Here is an 8,722-nt window from a genome sequence, read left to right on the forward strand (position 1 = left end):
TTGGAATACAACAGAAACATTTAGAATTACGTACCTGTGGCTTTTCAAAACTATTTAAAAAGTCACTATTATTATAAATTTGATTTTATTTCTGTCCTCACAACAATAAAAACTAATATATTATACAACATTTTTGTTTACCGATAACCTCCATATTGAACAAATATTGACAGATCATTTCAACACCCAATCAGAGCCCGTATAAAGACTAATAACAAACTGTCGGTGTGCGCATGCGCGCAGATCAATATAAATTAACCCTCAATCTCAATCGCGCCTAAAGAAGTATAACTTCAAAAAACTTCCATCCATTCTCTTTAAAATGACGTTCGGTAAAAGTCCCTATGATTTATAGTTTCCAAAATATGATTTTTAAAATTTCGCCACTCACCGCGATTTTGGGACATATTCCTTATTACTTCGCTAACATTGTTCTGTAACTTTTTTCTACGCAGCTTTAGGTATATGCAATATTGCATTTAATAGGAAGAAAAATCAGTTACCTTTAAAATAGAAATACGCTATTGTAAAAAGCTGTACGACTATTTTTAAACAATATATGGTTTTTCAAAGTTCTATACTTTTAATGATTTTTGATATATTTTAAGATTATTTTTAAATTTCTTATTACATATAACTTTTTTTTTTGTATATTGAGGTATATAAATTGTGCAATAAAAAAGAAAGCTTCTTTACTTTATAATCATCATCATCATCCAGCCTTCTGCATCCAAAGTTGAACATAGGCCTCCCCTAATTTCTTCCAGTTTTGTCGATCTTGGGCTTTCTGCAACCAATTCCTAGCAATCCTTTTGACGTTGTCTGTCCATCGTGTAGGTGGTCTACCTCTACTTCTTCTGTCTTCTCTTGATCTCCACACTGTAATTTTTTGGGTCCACCTCCCGTCCTTCATTCTGGCTACATGGCCCGCCCAATTCCACTTCAGCCATGCTACTCGCTCTATGACATCTGTGACGCCTGTCCTTCTGATTTCTTCGTTTCTGACCCTGTCTCTGAGCGTCTGTCCAAGTAGTGACCGTTCCATTCTTCTTTGTGCCACTCTAAGTTTCATTGCTGTGGCCTGGGTTAACGATAATGTTTCGGCGCCGTAAGTCACGACTGGAAGCACACATTGGTTGAACGTCTTCCTTTTCAAATAATTTGGCAAGTTGCTCTTGAAGATGTCTGATAGAGCTCCATATGCGGCCCATGCTAAGGTGATCCTTCTCTGTAATTCGGCAGTTTGATTGTCCCTGGCAATTTGGATTTCATACCCTAAGTATTTATATTTATGGACCAATGCTATTTCGTTGACGTCGACTTTTGGATTTTCGTTTGGTAGGTACCAGGTTTGTAATGTATTGTGTCTTTCCAAAATTTATGTTTAAACCAACTTTTTTACAGGCGGCATTTAACTCAGTAAGCATAGTTCTAATCTCTTTTAAGTTGTGTCTGTTATAAGAACTATGTCGTCTGCGAATCGTAGGTGGGAGAGCCTTTCACCGTCGACATTTATTCCTTTGGCGTCCCACTCCAATTGTTTGAAAGCATTTTCAAGTACTGCCGTAAAGAGTTTGGGAGATAACGTGTCTCCCTGTCTAATTCCTCGTTTGAATTTTATAGATTTCGTATCTTTGTGTAGTCGGACGGTCATGGTTGCATTATTGTATATGTTCGCTATCGGTTTGGAGTACCGATAATCTATATGACTTTCCTCCAATGCTCTCATTATGCTGTTAATTTCTATCGTATCAAATGCTTTGCGAAAGTCTACGAAAGCCAGTACCAATGGTCGGTTGTATTCGATAGATTTTTATATAATTCCTTTTATGAAGTGTAGGTGGTCGTTAGTGCCAAAGTTTTTCCTAAAACCCGCCTGTTCTCTAGGTTGGTAAAAATCCAATTTTGTTTCCAGTCTATTTGTTATTATTCTTGTGAATAACTTGTAGAGGTGGTCTAATAGGCTTATGGGCCGGTAATTCTCGAGGTCTGTTGGATCTCCCTTTTTGTGTAATAAGATGGTAAGTGCACTGTCCCATCTTATAGGTGTTTCACTTTGGTGCAGACATAAATTGAACAATTCCTTTATGTTGTTTAAAAGACTGTCTCCTCCAATCTTTACGGCTTCTATAACGATATTGTCTTCTCCCGGAGCTTTATTTCTTTTCATTTTTCTCAATGCGTTCCTGATTTCGTCTGTTGATATATCAGGCACCAATTCCGATCCTTGGTTGACTTTTTTTTTTATTTTTTTTATATTTTTTTTTTATAATATTTATATTATTTTTTTTATAATATTTTTTTATAACCTTTTTCCTGAATATTCTAGTGGCTCATCATGGTTTTGTTGGCTGTTGTATAGTTCTGTATAGAAGTCTTCTACTACCCTTAATAATTCATCTCTGTTGATGATGATATTTCCATCTCTATCCTTTAATTTCGTTATTTCTTTTTTGCCGTTTGTTAATTGTCTTCTTAGAACTTTGAGGCTCTTGGTATCTTCAATTGTTTGTTGAATTTGTTCGTTTTTATATTTTCGGTTGTCCTAATAGATTTTTGTAAAATACTTGTTTACTTTATAATAGTGTATTCTAAAGAATTCTAGGACTATTTTTAAACAAGATATGCTTTTTCAAAATGTGACATATACACATGCAATAGGTTCCACTCAGTTGGAACCATATGGAAAACTTTTTTGTTATTAACTTTATGCAAAGAAGCTATTCTTTATAAAATATTCTGTATAGTCTAAAACCTAAGATGCAATCATCAGATATAAAATTGTATCAATAGTGTACGAGGTAGGTTAAAAAATATGAATTTCGCTCAAGAGTAAAGTACCTTTATATTTCACAATATCGAAAAGTGTTATTAAGAAAAGTTATTTGGAATTAAAAATTATATTATAATATGCAATTATATTCTTCTAATTGAAAAATTTTTAAAATTTTTCTCAAATTACTGATACCATTGGATATTCTACGGATATCTTGTTTAAAAGTAGTCCTAGAATTTTTTTGCAATACACCATTTTAAAGTAAAGAAAATATGTTTTTTTTATTTCACAATGTATATACCTAAATGTACAAGAAAAAAAGTCATAATGAAAAATTAAAAAATAATAAAAAATATCAAAAATCATTAAAAGTATAAAACCTTGAAAAAGCTTAACTTGCTTAAAAAGGGTCGTACAATCTTATACGATAGACAATTTTAAAAGTAACTGACTTCTCTTTCTACTAAATGTACTACACTCACCGGCACAAAAAACGGGCAACCCCAAAAATGGATTATTTTTAATGACTTGAATTTCCTAAACCTGATATCCGATTTAAGTAATTTTTTTAATATGTTATAGCCTTATTCTTTATCAATATCGCTGTAATAATATTTTTGCTAGACAGGTACATTGTCATTGTATACAGGGTGTACGAATCAATCTGTTTTTTCTCAAACTTTGGAACACCCTGTGGAATGTTCTAGCTTTTATAAAATACTGAAATTAAAACCCAACTATAGCCTCAGGTTTTCTTAACATTCTGTTTTTTGATTCATTCGCTTATGTTGGATAATAAAAAAGTTAGGCATTTTAACAACTACCCCTGTTTTTCGTCAATACAGGGTGTTTTTAAATAAGTACGGCAAACTTTAAGGGGTAATTCTGCATGATAACATAATGATAGTTTGCTTTATAAACGTATGCCCGCAAATGCTTCGTTTCCGATATAGGAAGTGTTGAAATTGTTCTTACAAACTGACGATTTAATTATTGCTCTAAAACGGTTTGTGATGTGCAAATGAAATTTGGTAGATTTTAAGAGGTAAATATTGCGCATTTTTTGGCATACAATTAAGAATTTTATATTCACCATTGGCGTGCATACGGGTATACGTTTTAGAGCAATAAATAAATCATCAGTTTGTAAGAGCAATTTAAACACCCCCTATCTCGGAAACGAAGCATTTGCGGGTATACGTTTATAAAGCAAACTGTCATTATTTTATCATGCAGAATTACCCCTTAAAGTTTGCCGTACTTATTTAAAAATACCCTGTATTGACGAAAAACAGGGGTAGTTGTTAAAGTGCCTAACTTTTTTATTATCCAACATAAGCAAATGCATCACAAAACAGAATGTTAAGAAAACCTGAGGCTATAGTTGTGTTTTAATTTCAGTATTTTATAAAAGCTAGAAAATTCCACAGGGTGTTCCAAAGTTTGAGAAAAAAACACAGTTTGATTCGTACATCCTGTATACAATGACAATGTACCTGTCTAGCAACAATATTATTACAGCGATATTGTTAAAGAATAAGTCTATAACATATTAAAAAATTACTTAAATCGGATATCAGGTTTAGGAAATGCAAGTCATTAAAAATGGCACATATTTTAGGGTGCCCTTTTTTTGTGCCGGTGAGTGTATTAACTATTGCATATACCTAGGAATGCGTGGAAAAAAGTTACAGAACAATGTTTGCGAAATAATGGGAAAAATGGCCCAAAAATGCTGTGAGTGGCGAATTTTGAAAAATCATATTTAGGAAACTATAAATCCTAGAGACTTCTACAAAAAGTCATTTTAAAGAGGAAGGATGGAAGTTAATTTTCGCTTAAGAAATGTCTATACCTATTTTCCAATGGAAAAAAGTTATGGGGCAAAAAACAAAATTGCTTTCTTTCGTGTTTTTTTCTTGCTTCTCTTTTGAGTATATTTTTGTAAAAAAATATTTTTGACTTTAAAATGTGATATTTTGATAGTAAATTTAACCTGGAACAATTTTCCTGTAGACGTGTTTGTACCAAAAGTGCCTAGAAATCCCCCTTATTCACCTTTTGCGTAGGGACTAATTCACCCCTTTCTCAAAAACGCACCCATTTAAATTGTAGCACTCCGCGGTTTTTTCAAATTGAGAGGTCCATTGACAATATGAGAGAATAAAATCCCGTTAACGTTGTAGTTCCTTTTGGCTCTTTTATTTTGGACATAATCAATAGCCTATAAAGAATTATACGCAAAACAACGACTATTCTCCTTTTATCTTTCCTAATACCCCATCAGGATATTATAATGTAAAAACATCAAATGATTAACATTATTTTTCTGACATCAAAAATTTATTGTGCACAATATCTCAAAAACAACCTAAATTTTTAAAACAAGATTTGTTTTTCTCGAATACATGATAAATTTTAATCTTTTATATATGTTGTGTCTTTTCTTAATAAAACCTGATGTCATCGTGAACAAATACTTTGACATATTTGTGTTGCTATATTATTTAATATCGTCGTTAAAAACGGTAAAATATAATCGCAGTAGAATATAAAGTGTTGAAATATTTTTATAAACAATAGAAAAAAGTGTCAAAATTATTAAAAAGGATTATTTGGTAGAATATAAAAAAAAAATAGGTGAAAGCTACGAGGGATATATAAATTATACTTTTTACATTTTGTTTGCAATTATATTTCTATTTTTCACTGTATATAATAAGGTGAAATAGCCAAACAGAGAGCAAAGAAAGCAAGAGATTTTAATCAGATTAGATGTATCCGAGATGAAAATAATAAAATACTAATTCACGAAAAGGATGTCAAAAAGAGATGGAGAAAGTATTTTGACAGTTTATTAAATGAAGAATTTGACAGACAGCCTGTGGAGTTAACGGAGAAGTAACAGCAATAGTTACCAGAATAACAAACGAGGAAGTGGCTCAAGCGCTTCAAAAAATAAAGAAAGGAAAAGCAGTCGGACCAGATGATATTCCTGGGGAAGTATGGAGAGCATTGGGAGAGACAGGAATACGTTGGCTAGCAGGTCTATTTAATAGAATTATGGAAGTTGGACAAATGCCAGACGAATGGAGAAGCAGTATATTAGTACCTGTCTACAAAAACAAGGGAGACATACAACAATGTACAAACTACATGGCTATAAAACTACTTAGCCACACCATGAAAATATGGGAGAGAGTAATTGATAGACGGATTCGTAAAGAAAACGAAATATCCGATAATCAATTTGGTTTTATGCAGGGCAGATCAACAACAGATGCAATTTTCATTGTAAGGCAACTGATGGAAAAATACAGAAATAAAGAGACCAACGCTCATATGGTATTCATTGATATTGAGAAAGCATATAATAGAATTCCTCGAGAGATTCTGTGGTGGGCACTCAATAAGAGAGGAGTCCCTGGCGAATATGTAAAAATTGTGAGAGATATATATGAGGGAGTAACGACAAGTGTTAGGACAGGTGTGGGAGAGCCTGATAAATTTCACGTGAAAGTAGGATTGCACCAAGGCTCGGTGCTTAGTCCTTATTTATTCTCGTTAGTTTTGGACCAGATAACAGCGAAACTACGGGGTAGCATTCCATGGTGCCTAATGTATGCTGATGATGTAGTGTTAATAGGAAATAGTGAAAGACAGAACAAAAACTGGACCAGTGGAGACAAGCTCTGGAGGAAAAAGGTTTAAAACTTAGTAGGACAAAAACAGAGTATTTGGAATGTTCATTTAAAGATGGAGTTACTACAAATAAAATGGTATCTTTGGATGGTGAAATGATTGTGAAAAGTAATAGTTTTAAGTATCTAGGATCGGTATTACAGAGTAATGGAGAAATAGATGGAGATGCATGCAGTAGAATTAGGGCTGGATCGATGAAGTGGAAAGAAGCGAGTGGTGTGTTGTGTGACAGAAAAATTCCAATGAAGCTGAAGGGAAAATTCTATAAAACAACCATAAGACCGGCTATGATGTACGGAATTGAATGTTGGGCAGTGAAAAAGAAAGAGGAACAACGAATGCATGTGGCGGAAATGAGAAAGCGTAGATGGATGAGTGGAGTGACAAAGAAGGATAAAATTAGAAATTAGTATATTAGGGGAAGTCTAGGTGTGGCACCAATTGATGTCAAAATGAGAGAGCATAGGTTAAGATGGTTTAGTCATGTTCAACGCCGAGACGTTAATCACCCAATACGAAGAATAGCTGAAGTGCAGATTCCTGGAAGGAGTAGGAGAGGCAGACCAAAGAAGACCTGGGGGGAGACGATAAGGCAGGACATGTTGGTAAAGGGCATTAACATTGATATGACCCAAGATAGAATTGTGTGGAGAAATGCAATTAGGGAATCCGACCCCGCGTAGGGATAAGGCAAAGAGAATGATGAATGACTGTATATAATTAGGTTCTTGAATTGCTAAGTCGAGCATACAGCTTCAGTGAAAACGCGCCATTGGGTTTTATTTTACGCTAAGGCCTTCACCTCACTCCAAGATTTTCCTTGACCTCTTATCTTGTCTATGATGGATCTTCTCCAAGTTTGTGCTGGGCGCTGTCTTTTTCTTTTTCCTTTGGGGTTTCCACTGTAGGGAACTTTGCAATACTGGAACTATTTTTTCGGAGTGTGTGACCGATCCAGCCCCACTTTCTGGACTGTATTACATTTTCTATCCTCTTGTTGTGTCAGGTGTAGTAGATCTTCGTTTCTGATCATGTTAGGTCAGAAAATATGAACAATTCTTCTTAGACACTTGTTACTGAAGAGCTGCTTGTTTGTGAAGACACTTGCTTGTCTGTAAGGGTGTTTGTCACTTTCCAGGTTTCACATCCATAGATTAGAGCAGACATGACATTTGACTGGAATATTCGGATCTTTGTCTTTGTAGTATACCTACTCGCTAAACCTCCAAACAGGGTTGAGCGTGCTGAATGCTTGTAGAGCTTTTCGTATCCTCATAAGAATATCCTTTTCTATACTTCCGTTTTCTGTTATGATACTTCCAAGATACGTAAAGTGTTCTACATTTTCAATCTGAGTATACAAAACTATATATAATCCGACCCACGATGATATACGCTGCTGAGACATATGGATTAAAAACAAAACCATACAGAACAGAATAGAATAGAAATATGCTTTATTGTCACTGAAAAATTATACAAATTTTATGGACAAAGCTTAACATAAAGTTGTTCTGAAGCTATTTCCTTGTGGCATTTTTATAATTAAGTATTTTCTATGGGAAATAAGCCACAATTTTACTAAAATTCATTTTTAGAAGAAAAACAATTGTTAACATCTGTTTTATTAAAAAATGATTATCCTTTATCGTTTATAAATAAGGAATTGACAAGATTGGATCGAATGGAACAGAACAACTTAGAACGGGATCCTACAACATTCACAAGAAATAATACGAGGAAAATAACAATACCATATATAAAAGGACTATCCGAGAAACTTAAAACAATAGGAAATAAATTCAACATTTCAACAACATTCAAAACAACAAACACATTGAGATCTATTCTATCTAAAACTAAACCTAACAATGAATAAGAAAGAACAAAGAATTGCATTTATAAAATACCTTGTGAATGTGAATAATTTTATTCAGGTGAAACATCAAGACCATTAAACGTTAGAATAAGTGAACATCAGTCTTATATTAAAAATAGAGAATTTGATAGATCTCAAATATATCAACACGCATGGGATAATGAACATAGAGTTCAGTGGAGAGATTCAAGTATAGTCCTGAAAGAAACAGATAGTAACAAGAGAAAAATCAAAGAAGCGGCTCTAATTATGCTAAATGAAACCAATTGTGTCGCAAATTCCTCGGTAGAATGCAGTAGGATGTGGTTACCCATACTGAAAGAGGAAGTCAGTAGAAAGAAAATACCACGATTAGTAAGTCAATA

Source organism: Diabrotica virgifera, chromosome 9 (genome assembly GCF_917563875.1).
Source record: "Diabrotica virgifera virgifera chromosome 9, PGI_DIABVI_V3a".
NCBI lineage: Eukaryota > Metazoa > Arthropoda > Insecta > Coleoptera > Chrysomelidae > Diabrotica > Diabrotica virgifera.